This window comes from Adiantum capillus-veneris, chromosome 25 (genome assembly GCF_014529385.1).
Source record: "Adiantum capillus-veneris isolate H3 chromosome 25, ASM1452938v2, whole genome shotgun sequence".
In the NCBI taxonomy this organism is placed as follows: Eukaryota; Viridiplantae; Streptophyta; class Polypodiopsida; order Polypodiales; family Pteridaceae; genus Adiantum; species Adiantum capillus-veneris.
This window is the reverse complement of record NC_140955.1, coordinates 74784348-74797095: the sequence shown is the minus strand read 5'-3', so window position 1 is coordinate 74797095 and position 12748 is coordinate 74784348.

The following is a 12748-nucleotide window of genomic DNA, read 5'->3' as shown; positions in this document are numbered from 1 at the left end:
TCGAGTTTTTCAAGCATCCATCTCCTCACAAGTTCTTGCATACATACAGGACATCCAGGTTTCTTACAGGTTGTAGTGTTTAGCATCAACACAGATTTCAGTGGGAATATACTGTACCTTGCAGTATTGTTGACAGTGGATGTACGTTGAGTTGTGGAAACTGCCATATGTACCTTTTGTGGAGCTGTTTTGGCTTGTTTCTGGCAGTCCCGACCATTTCTGAGACTCGGTTCGCAGGTCCTTTCTGAGACTGGGCTGGTTTCTTGTCTGCATAACCTTTTGTGAGGGTGGATAGCGTGAGGTTTTCTTGAGCTGGGGGATTCTCAAATGTTGAGACCTTTTCGGTGATACAGGTTGCTAGAGTACCCCTTTTTTAGTGGCCTCGCCATAGGACATGCATAGAGAGAGCTAGGTGCATTTCATGCCGTGTTGGCAGTCTTGGGTCAGCTTTTGGCTTTTTTATGCACATTTAGTGGTTGATGTGCCTGTCTTATGCTTTGAGAGCATTACCTTTGATGTGTTACTGATCTCTTGTGACAGTTTTGGATTGAGATTCTGTTAGTTTTTCTGGGGACTCTGCCAAATTTTTTCTAGAATTACCAGTGTTTATCGCCATATTATCTTTAGCTGTAGCCATGTCATGTAGCGGTGAAAAGGATATTTACAATATCCAAAAATTTGATGGGACGAATTTTGCTATCTGGAAAGGGCAGATTCAAGATGTTCTTATACAAAAGGGCCAGTTGGATCCTATCATGTAGCACCCAAAGGGCGAGTATACAGATGTTGAGTGGGAGAAACTTGGTGCTAAGGCCAAATCTACCCTCCGTTTGCATTTGGCCGAATCTATGTACTTTACTATATTTGGAGAAAGGACTGCTAGAGATGTATGGGATAAGTTCTGTTCCAGTTATGAGAACAAAAGTGCCACTAATAAGGTTTTCTTGATGAAGAAGCTGTTTGACCTTTGTATGAAGGAAGAGGGCACTATTTCTACTCACAATAATGAGTTCAATATCATTTTCACTCAGTTGACCACTCAGGGTTTGGTCTTCGATGAGCAAATCAAATGTAGCTTTTTGCTATGCCGTTTACCCTTGTCTTGGGATACGTTCTATAGTGCGATTATCAACTCAGCACCTAGTACCGGTCTAGTGTACTATGACGTCCTTGGGAGTTTGTTTACTGAGGAGATTCGCAAGAAATCTCTCGAAGGCAAGAAGGATGGTGATGCATATGTTGCTAGTGATAGACAGAGGGGTCGCCAAAAGCAAGGAACGTGGGGGCTCACATAGCAAGTCTCGGGGTTCTATGTGTAACGTCGAGTGCTATCACTGCCATAAAAAAGGGCATGTGAAGAAGGATAATGGAAGCAAAGCAAGAAGGATAAACAATCCGGTAAAACTTCTAAGTCTGATGATTCAAACAAGAGCAAAGCAAAGTTAGAGGAGATCAATGTGCTAGAGTCTTCGAATGCTCCTATTTTAGAGACTCTTCCAATGGTTGTTATGCCACTTACCTCTGACATATTGGTCTTCACAGCAGATCTACTGTTGAGGCTCTTGTTACAGAAGATGCACAGTATGCACAGAATTGGATAGTAGATTATGGTGCGAGTTTCCATGTGACACCACATAGAGAGTGGTTCTATACTTATTCTCACTCTTGTGGCAAAGTGAGACTTGGTGATGCTTATGAACTAGACATCGAGGGTGTCAAAAATGTCAAATTGCATCTAAGGAATGGCATGCACTTTACTTTATGTAATGTTAGACATGTGCCCAAGTTGACTAAAAGCTTGATTTTCTGTTGGCCAGCTTGATGATTTGGGCTAGAACACCACATTTGGCAATGGTTCGTGGATAGTACGCAAAGGTAATCTTGTTGTACTCAGAGGTCAGAAGCATGGTACCTTGTATTCCATGCATGTGTCAGATGTTGGTCATGCCGTCTACTGAGTTGTGGCATTGCCAGCTAGGTCATATTAGACAAAAAGGAATGAGAACTCTGACTCGTTTTGGCTACTTACCTGTCTTGTCTTATGTTGACTTTCCTGTTTGTGAGCACTGTATCTATGGCCAACATACTAGGTCTGTTCACTTACCATTGGGTCAAAAGCGAGTTGAACCTCTAGATTTAGTACATAGTGATGTTTGTGGTCCTATGTCAACCAAATCTCTAGGGGGGGCCAGCTATTTTGTGACATTCATAGATGACTATACTCGAAAGGTGTGGGCATATCCTTTGAAACATAAGGATCAAGTTCTTCCTTGTGTTCCAAAAATTCTTAGCACTTGTTGAGAATCAGTGTGGCAAGAAAATCAAGAGGTTGCAGACTGACAACGGTGGAGAGTATGTCTCCAAGGAGTTTGACAATTTCTGTGCTAAAAGGGGGATTAGAAGGCAGTTTACTGCACCATAGACACCAGCTCAGAATTGAGTTGCTGAGTGCATGAATCGTACGATTCAGGAAAGAGTCACATCCATGCTTTCTAGGGAAAATCTCACACAAGGCTTTTGGGCAAAAGCCGTCTTGACCGCAGTGCATATTATAATCGTTTGCCTAGTACGCCATTGAATTATGAGATTCCAAAAGAGTTATGGTCCAAACGTAAGCCCCACTATGACCATCTACGTGTGTTTGGTTGTGAAACTTATGCTCACGTGCCTAAACAACTTTGACAAAAGTTAGAGCCAAAGTCACACAAATGTATTTTCATTGGATATGGTGCAGATGGAGAGATGGGATATCATCTCTGGCACCCGAAATCTCGTCGAGTCATCCGTAGTTCAGATGTGATCTTCAATGAGTCAAAGATGCATAAACAACCTATCAAGGAAATAGAGATTCGGAGAGTCACTTTTGAGGATGTTGCCTCAGAGACCGTGAAATCAACTCAACGGGCTAGTGATGTACCTTCCACTAGCAATGCTCCAGAGGGAGCGGATAGCAATGGTCAAGTAGTGAGACGGTCTACTAGAGTCTCTCGTCCACTTGCACGTTTTGAGCCAAGTCTTGATTACATCATGTTGACCCGATTGCGGTGAGCCAAGCTGCTACCAAGAAGCCATGATGACGGATGATGTGCTGAAGTGGGAGCAGGCTATGGAATCTGAGTATAACTCGATACTGGCTAATGACCCTTGGGACTTGGTAGAACTGCCAAATGATGCAAAAGCTTTACCTTGAAAATGGGTTTACAAGAAGAAATTTACCTCAGGTAATCCAAATCCAAAGTACAAGGCTAGACTTGTAGCCAAAGGGTTCAAACAGCAAAAGGGAATCGATTTTGATGAAATCTTCTTGCATGTGGTCAAGATGATAACGCTTAGAACCGTACTTGGTCTTGTAGCGATTGAGGACATGGAACTTGTCCAAATGGATGTGAAGATATCATTTCTTCACGGGAATCTCAATGAGAATGTTTATATGCAGCAGCCTGAAGGGTTTGTTCAGGAGAACGCATCTTGTGTGGAGCTAGTATGTAAGCTCAAAAGGGCACTTTCTGGCTTAAAGCAAGGTTCAAGGTAGTGGTATCATAAATTTGATGCATGTATGAGGTCTCAAGGATATAAAGGAGTGAAGAGGATCATTGCTTGTACACAAGAAAGCTAGATGATGGCTCGATGATCATTCTAGTTTTGTATGTTGATGACATGCTTATAGCTGGGAAATCCGTTGCGAAAATTGCCAACTTGAAGAAAACACTTAACAATAATTTTGCAATGAAAGATTTGGGGGATGCTACACACTCTCTTGGCATGCAAATCAAAAGAGATCGCAAACGTTGTATTCTTGAGTTATCTCAGGAAACATACATTGAAAAAGTTTTGTAGCATTTCAATATGCAGGGGGGGAAAGCATTGAGTACCCCAATGCAGGCATTCTTGAAACTCAGCAAGGAAGATGCACCCAATTTTGATGCTGAGCGAGCTGAAATGGCTAAGGTACCATATTCTTCGGCAGTGGGCAGTCTCATGTATGCTATGGTGGCCACAAGACCAGACATTGCTTTTGCAGTGGGAGTGGTGAGCCGATATATGGAAAATCCTGGCAGCAAGCATTGGAGAGCTGTAAAGCACATTCTTAGGTACCTCAAAGGTACAGTCGACAGGTGTTTACGGTTCGAGAACAATGATGCATCCATCGTGGGTTATGCGGATGCAAACTATCGGGGTTGTGTTGACAATTGGAGATCGACATCTGGGTGTGTTTTCATATTTGCTGGAGAGTAGTATCTTGGAGGTCATGTCTTCAAGATTGTACGTCGTCTTCCACTACGGAAGCAGAGTACGTTGCATTGTCAGATGCAAGTAAAGAGGCTGTATGGTTATCTCGCTTGGTCAAAAATCTTGGCATTGATGAGACTCCAATGATATATTGTGATAGTCAGAGTGCTCTTGCATTGGCAAGGAATCCCGTGTTTCACTACATATCCAAACACATTGAAATCAGGTATCATCTCGTGAGAGATTTCTTGGCCAAAAAGCTCATTGATTTGGCCAAGGTACATATTGATGACAACCCAACAGATGCTTTGAAGAAAGGCTTAGCTTTGGAGCAGTTTAGACATTGCAGTGAGTTGATGGGTATAGGTCGAAGCCACTAGATTGCTTCACGGTTGTACATACCAGGTCACTTGGGCTGCGTTGGCCTTCAAGTGGGAGTTTGTTGGGATTTAGGAAAACTGGCCGGATATCCCACTTACTACTAACCCATCCTACTAACTTAACCTACATACACTTATTCTTTAATACAATAGAATAAGGAGTTGCAACAGGATAACGTTGTTGTGCGCTCCACCTTCATCTATTTACCAGTCATTTTGGAAGACTATCTATAAACAGTGGGGAAACACACCTCAGTATTGTCGGCATCCAAGGGGATAGACAGATCAGGCAGATTACAAAGTGTAATCTTGTGCTAAAGGATATGCGAAGTGCATATGTTAGCACCAAGCATTCAAATTTGTAAGCATTTATTGCTCTAGTTGGAGCTTCATGTATAATTTAGGTTCTCAACCTTGAACACTACTTATGGTGGGGTTGTTTACTGATATGAGAAGATAAAAAGTCAAGGACTTAAACTTGGCTGATGAGTTATGTCAGCAAGTTACTTTCATGGAAAGTGAAAAGAGGTACTCTTTCGGGTACATCTTTGTTGTGATAACTTATTTAGCATGCTTGCGTGCGTTGTAAATGGAGTCTACACACTATGTTGGATAGGAGCCAAAACACAAGACGGTTGCAAATGGACAACAATGTGGAAAATCAAGATGTTACTCTTGGTTTCATTGAACCTCCTATTGAATCGTGTTCTGGTCAAGCGAACAGCTAGATCCATGAAGGATGCCACTGTGGAAAACATTAGTGTATCACCACTCTTGTTTTCGAGGACGAAAACGCTTCTCCAAGGGGGGAGTAATGTCATGCCAAGGGTAGGACCGGGCAGGGCTAAAGGCTAGAACAGACATGCAGTCAAGGGGGTCCCTATGTTTAGAGGGCCAAGGGCCTATATAGGGCATGGTTGGGTGGTGATGATTACCCTATGTGGGTTTATATGATGCAACATGTCCTTGTGTCAAAGGGTGTCTACAATATTGTGCAAGGCATTGATGTACGTCCTGGTTCTGAGGATGTATGTGATATTGAGGATGTTGTAGGTTTTGGTGGTAGGGTTGCTGCTGCCAGAGCTATTTTGCCTACGGCTGAGCAAGCTCGTTCGGATGTAAAAGATGCATAGGCTCATGCATTGATCACATTCCCTACGAAGTGCACTATTACTCCTCACATTTGTTCAACAAAACCTGCAAAACAAGCTTGGGATATTCTGGCTGGTCTTTATGCATGTCGCAATGAGGTAAAAATTGCATTTCTGTGTAAAGAGTTGGAGTCAAAGATTATGCATGAGGAAGATGATATGGACACTCTTCTTGCTGGTGTCAAGGATATCAATGAGCAACTTACTTCTGCAGGAGAAGTCATTTCTGATAGTTCCCTTGTGCATACTTTTCTTGATGCTTTGTCAGATTCTTACCAGACTTTTGCTAGTACTTGGAGACTTATGACCCAAGGAAATCCATAAGTTGTCAAGTTTGATGCATTATGCACATTGTTGTTGCAAGAGTCACTTTCCAAAAAAAATAGGACTAGACAGTGTGCAATTGAACAGGCCTTTATTGTTGCTCAAAGAAAGGGTGGTAAACAGCAATGTAGCCACTTCTCATGGTTCTTCTACGAGTAATAAATCACCTATTCCTAATGTTTCCGTTGTGGCAACAAATCGTCTGGAAATTTTGGTGAAAAGGGCAAAAATAAGATGCGTTGCCATTATTGTAAAGCTAACGATCACTTGATCAAGCAGTGTCCTAAGTGGAAGGCCAAAGATGCTAAGAAGAAAAAGGCTAGTTCCACTACAAATGCATCTATTGTAGAGTCTTCTGTGAAAGGAGATTGTGATGATGATGTAGATGCAGAGTGGGCTTTTAGTGCAAAGTGTACTTATGATCCTGCTGTCCATGATGCATGCATGTCAGTTGCTGCAGATTCACATGTATGGTATTTTGACAGTGGTGTTACAAAGCACATTACCTCACATTGTGACTTGTTTACCTCTCTCAAGGATCCTCATGGAAATTCAATCACTTGTGCCAACAATGCCGCTTATTCGATCAAAAAACTCGGAAAGATTGTGCTTATTGCTACAAATGGTAGTTCTTTCATACTTGTGGATGCATTGTATGTACCTGGGATCAAGAAGAATCTTTTGTATGTATCTGCACTTGCTAGACTTGGTCTTGTAGTCAAATTTGTGGATGAGAGATGTACAGTACACGATCTCAGTTATGGTGATGAAATTGTTGCATCTGACGTTTTATGATGTGGACTCTATAAGCTCACTTTGTATGACAAGTGTGGGTAGAATTTTGCAAATGTAGTTGTAGATTCTAAGGCTATTTCAGATGCAAAACTTTGGCATGCACATTTTGGTGGGCACCTGAATTTTTCCAGTTTGCTGCGTTTGCAGAAATCTGATATGGTTGCTTCTTTCCCGCCTCTTGAAGCACCTGTCAAACATGTCTGTGAAGGCTATATATTGGGTAAGATGCAGTGTTTGAAGTTTCCAAAGGATGGTTTAGTTAGGGCCATAGGCAGATTGCAATTTGTGCACAGTGATGTTTGTGGGGCCATGCAAACTCCATCCTTGGGCAATTACCTTTACTTCGTGACTTTCATTGATGATTACTCTAGATCCAAACAATCTTTAATAAGCTTTCCAAAATGATCAGGTTGTGGATATGCATCCATATCCATCAGCCAATTTATGGTTCCATATTTGACAGATAGTGGATCTAAAATGTTTTTTTTCTTGTTAGAATCTTGTGTATCGGACAATCCATGAATCTAGCATGGCAAGGATCATTAAGAAGTATCTAAAATAAGCATTGATAGGCCTAAAGTGGACGAGTGGTTGACCTTGGATGGAAAATTGGTGGATCTAGAATGGCATAAAATCTAACATTAGAAGAAGATCGCATGGAAGCAATGTTGGATATCTCAACATGAACCAACTGTTGGGATTAAAGCCCAAGTGGCCTCTTATACGGATATGGTTGGCTGCCCGCCTAACTCGCTTATCACTAACTCTTTGTATATACTCATTTATACTTGTGTGAATAATTAGATTTGGGTGATAACTCTTCAACGAATTCTCTGCGTACTGTGTAAGCTTTCTGTCTTTGTATCTCTGTGTGTATGTGTGAGTTGATCTAAGCTCCGCTCCGCGACTTCAATTGGTATCAGAGCAAGGTTTAGTGCGTTTTCGCGTAATCGCACTTTTCAGGCAGATTCTAGATCCGGAGCTTGGAAATTCACACTCAGTGTTTCAGGAGTATTTCCAATAGGTGACCTGGGGTTTTACCCCCCTTTCAAAGTTGTTTATGCCCTCAGAATTTCATTCTGAGCACTACATCAAAAGATAGGTTTCAACCGCAAAGAAACCCGTCTTGTGTAGATTGGCAAGCAGGAGGTGGTCGGCATCAATATCAGCATCGACATACATCACTCATTAGTCTTCAAAGTATCATCTATAGACCAGGTACACATATATATCATCAGATATATATATTGCAGTCTGCATTGCTACTTCTTGTGCTTGCCAGGTTCTAGGGGAGGTGTGGCCATACGACGGCTTGACACCACTGGCATGTATTGCAGATTGATGTACTCTGATTGTGGGTCTGCTAGTTGTGAGTCACGTTAGCAGATAGACCGCCGCATCGGTCATAGGATAGTGATTGGTCTATTGTAGGATGTATGCTAGTTCTAGGCAGTTTACTAAGCCATCTGAGAGGGTCGTGTGTGAGGTTTCTGAAGCCAAGCACTGGGGGCTGGGTTACCCAGTGTGAGGTGGATCAGGTTGCTGGAGTTCCCCTCTACACGCATCCTCTTCAGTGACTTTTATCCCATAGGATGTATGACTTTTTGTAGACACTGGATTGCATCTTATACATCAGGCCGTTGAGGCATTGTTCAGGGTTCAGTCTTGAGACAGATACAGGTTCTGTGATCGCCCAGATAAGAGACAGTGTATACTTATAGGATAACATATTACAGAGATTTTTAGATTTGTCACTGGTCAGCTATTTATGGTTGTTTTTGAGCTATCTTTTGGTTTCCAGAGCTCAGTTTACAGGGGAGACTCTGTCAAATTTTGTCAAAATACTGACAGTTCTTGAGGAGAGGTGTTCAGCTTGTTGTTTACAACTTGTTTATTGTGTACAGAAGCCAGTTTATAGGGGGAAATCTGCCGGATTTTTCCCAGGAGTAAACAGTTTGGTAGACATGGATCTTCTCAAAGTGAGACTCTTTACAACATAAAGAAGCTCGATGGCACAAAATTTCCATTCTGGAAGAAGCAGATTTGACAGGTTTTGGTGCAGAAAAAACAAGTGAAGCCACTGAAGCTCAAAGGGAAGAGACCGAAGTTATGGCTGAAGATGAGTGGGAAGAGCTTGACGAGTTAGCTTGTTTCACAATCATGTTGACACTCGTAGAAAATGTTTACTTCAACGTAGCAGAAGAGACTACAACGTATGGCATATGGCAAAAGCTATGTGGTATGTACGAGAAACAAAGTGATGCTTCTCAAATTTATTGGCTCAAGAAATTGGTGGATTTGAAGATGAAGGAAGGGACAACCATGTCAAATCATCTCAATGAATTTCACACAATTTTCAACCAGTTGACAGCACAGGAGATAGTCTTTCCAGATTCAGTGAAGGCTATGTTTCTCTTAATCACTTTGCCAGAAAGTTGGGATACTTTTCGCACGGCATTAAGTAATTTTGTCGCGCCAGAAGTTCTTACAAGTGCCAATGTAGAAGGCAGCTTGCTTACAGAGGAAGTGAACAGGAAGAACATTGACAAAGGCAAAGGCAATAGTGCTTTGCTTGTTCGAGGGAGACATCAGTTCAAAGAGAAGAAGGGTAAGAAGGCACAAAACAGAAGTAAGTCTCGTGACTCTAAGTCAAATGATGACATAGAGTGCTATCATTGTGGCAAGAAGGGTCACATGAGAAAAGACTGTACAAAATGGAAACAAGAAAAAGGCAAAACAAAGAGTTTTGAGCAAGATGAAAAGAAGAGTTCAGTGAAGATTGAAGAGGTGAATGTCACAGGATCTGGTTCAGACAGTGATTCTGGTATAGCAGCTGGTGACATCTTCCTCACAAGCAATTTTGATTCTGTTTTCTTGACTGCAGAGGATCATGACATGCTATGAGTGATTGGATTATCGACTCAGGGGCATCTTTACATGTTTCTCCACACAAAGAGTGGTTTACATCATATGTGACTACTAAAGATTATGTCAGACTTGGCAATGAGCAGGTTTGCGACATACTTGGAGTGGGAGATGTGCAATTAAAACTTCAGAATGGTTCTTCTTTATTGCTCAAGAATGTCAGACATGTTCCAACAATTCGAAAGAGCTTGATCAGTACAGGGACGTTGGATGATGCGGGTTATGTGATAGTCTTTGGAAATAGTGCTTGGTAGATCTCCAAAGGTTCAACGATTGTAGCACATGGCAGCAAGTCAGGAACTCTGTACACTTTACATGTTTCAGAGGTCAAAAACCATGTGATTAATGTGATTGAGCAGCCAAGTGTATCACTCTGGCATCGTAGGCTAGGACATATGTCAAAGAAGGGAATGGACATATTGTCTCATTCCGGTTATTTGCCTGGTTTCTCATTTCATAATTTTGATTTTTGTGAGCATTGTGTTCATGGTAAGCAAATACAGGAATCGCATAGATCAAAGGGAAATCGTAAGGATGAATGGTTAGCTCTTGTACACGGTGATCTATGCGGACCAATGACTAGTTTGCCGCTAGGGAGAGCAACGTAGTTTTGTACCTTTATAGAGGACTATTCTCGCAGAGTATGGGTTTACTTCTTGAAGCACAAGGATGAGGTGCTCAAGGTCTTTCAGACATTCTTGCAACTTGTGGAGAATCAGAGTGGTCAGAAGCTAGATGCTTAAGGACATACAATGGTGGAGAGTACGTTTCCAAGGCTTTCCAAGACTTTTGTGAAGCAAAAGGGATAAAGTGGGAACTTACTACACCATACAATCCTTCACAAAAATGGCCTTGGAGAATGTATGAATAGAACCATACAAGAGAAGGTCAGAAGCATGTTGTCAAATGCTGAGTTGCCTGATGGATTTTGGGCGGAAGTAGTGGCTACAGTAGTCCATTTGATCAAAAGGTCTCCTAGTAGGGTTCTGGATAAGAGTGAAGTGGCCGAGATGCTATGGACAGGCAAGGCACCTTAGTATAAGCATCTTAGAGTCTTTGGTTGTGAAGCTTATAACCATATTTCTAAGGATTTGAGGAATAAGTTAGAACCAAAGAGCAGGAAGTGTATATTTCTTGGCTACGGAGAATCGGGCGAGATGGGTTACCGGCTTTGGGATCCTAAGTCCAGAAAAGTTAATCGTAGCAATGATGTGCATTCCAATGAAGCCAAGTTTCACGCTAAGCCAGAGAAGACAAAGGAGATCAGAAGAGTTGTCTTCAGGGAAGATGGACCTAGTGCTAGCACATCAAGACAACATGGTCAGGCTCATGAACAACTTATAGTGGCTATAGAGACAGAATCAGTTGTGGTGAGATGTTCTGAGCGTGTCTCCAAACCACCTGATCATTATGTGCCACCTCTAAATTATGTCATGCTCACGGATTGCGGAGAACCATCTTGTTACAAGGAAGCATTACAAGTGGTTGACTTGAAAAAATGGCAGTTGGCCATGCAATCAGAGATGACGGCTTTGCATAAGAATCAAACGTGGAATTTGGTTCAATTGCCAGAGGGCAAGAAAGCTCTACCTTGTAAGTGGGTTTACAGGTATAAGCTTACTCCTCATGATGGACAACCAAAATACAAAGCACGGTTGGTTGCTAAGGGTTTTAAGCAAGAACACGGAATAGATTTTGATGAAGTCTTTTCACCAGTTGTCAAGATGACAACATTGAGAAGTGTACTTGCTTTGGTTGCCAAACATGATTTGCATTTACATCAGATGGATGTGAAAACGGCATTTCTTCATGGAGATTTTCATGAGGAGGTTTATATGCAGCAGCCAGAAGGGTATGTTGAGAAAGGCAAAGAGAAATTGGTATGTCGTTTGAGAAAGAGTCTCTATGGCTTGAAACAGGCACCAAGAGAATGGTACAAGAAGTTTCACCAATTTATGCTTTCTCACGGATACAAGAGAAGTGAGACAGATCACTGCCTGTATACCCGACAAACTAAGGATGGTAGCTTGATAATCCTCATCTTGTATGTGGATGACATGTTACTTGCTGGTAGAAAAATGGCAGAATTTCAGCTCTTAAGTAAAAAATGGCAAAGGTTTTTGACATGAAAGACATGGGTGAGGCAAGTCATATACTCGGTATGCGTATCCAGCGAGATAGGTCAAAGAAGATGCTTTACTTATCTCAGGAAGAGTATATTGACAAGGTGTTGCAATGTGTCCATATGGATAGGGGAAAGGCATTGATAACACCATTTCCGTCATATGTGAAACTAAGCAACCAAGATTGCCCACAATCTGAGGTGGAAAAGGTTGAAATGGATACGGTGTCGTATGCATCTACATGTGGGAGTTTGATGTATGCAATGATTGCTACACGTCCGGATATTGCATTTGCAGTGGGAGTGGTTAGTAGATATATGTCAAATCCCGGCAAGAAACATTGGGAGGCAGTGAAAGGTATCATGAGATACTTAAAACATACAAAGAGTATGCGCATATGCTATGGTAGTCAGGATTTGAGTGTCAGAGGATACACTGACTCAGATTATGCAGGAGACTTGGATAAGAGGAGATCTACATCAGGCTATGTCTTTACATTGGCTGGAGGTGCCATATCATGGCGATCTCGATTACAAGATTGTATTACGCAGTCTACTACAAAAGCTGAGTATGTTGCAGCAAATGAGGCATGAAAAGAAGCTATTTGGCTTGGTAGATTGGTAGCAGACTTGGGAATCAAAGTAGATATGCCAGAGTTATATTATGATAGTCAAAGTGCTATACAATTGGCAAAAAATCCAGTGTTCCATTCGAATACTAAGCATATTGATGTGAAATATCACTTCATTAGGGAAGTACTTGAAGACAAGCAAATACAACTGATGAAGATCCACACCAAGGACAATCCTACTGATCTACT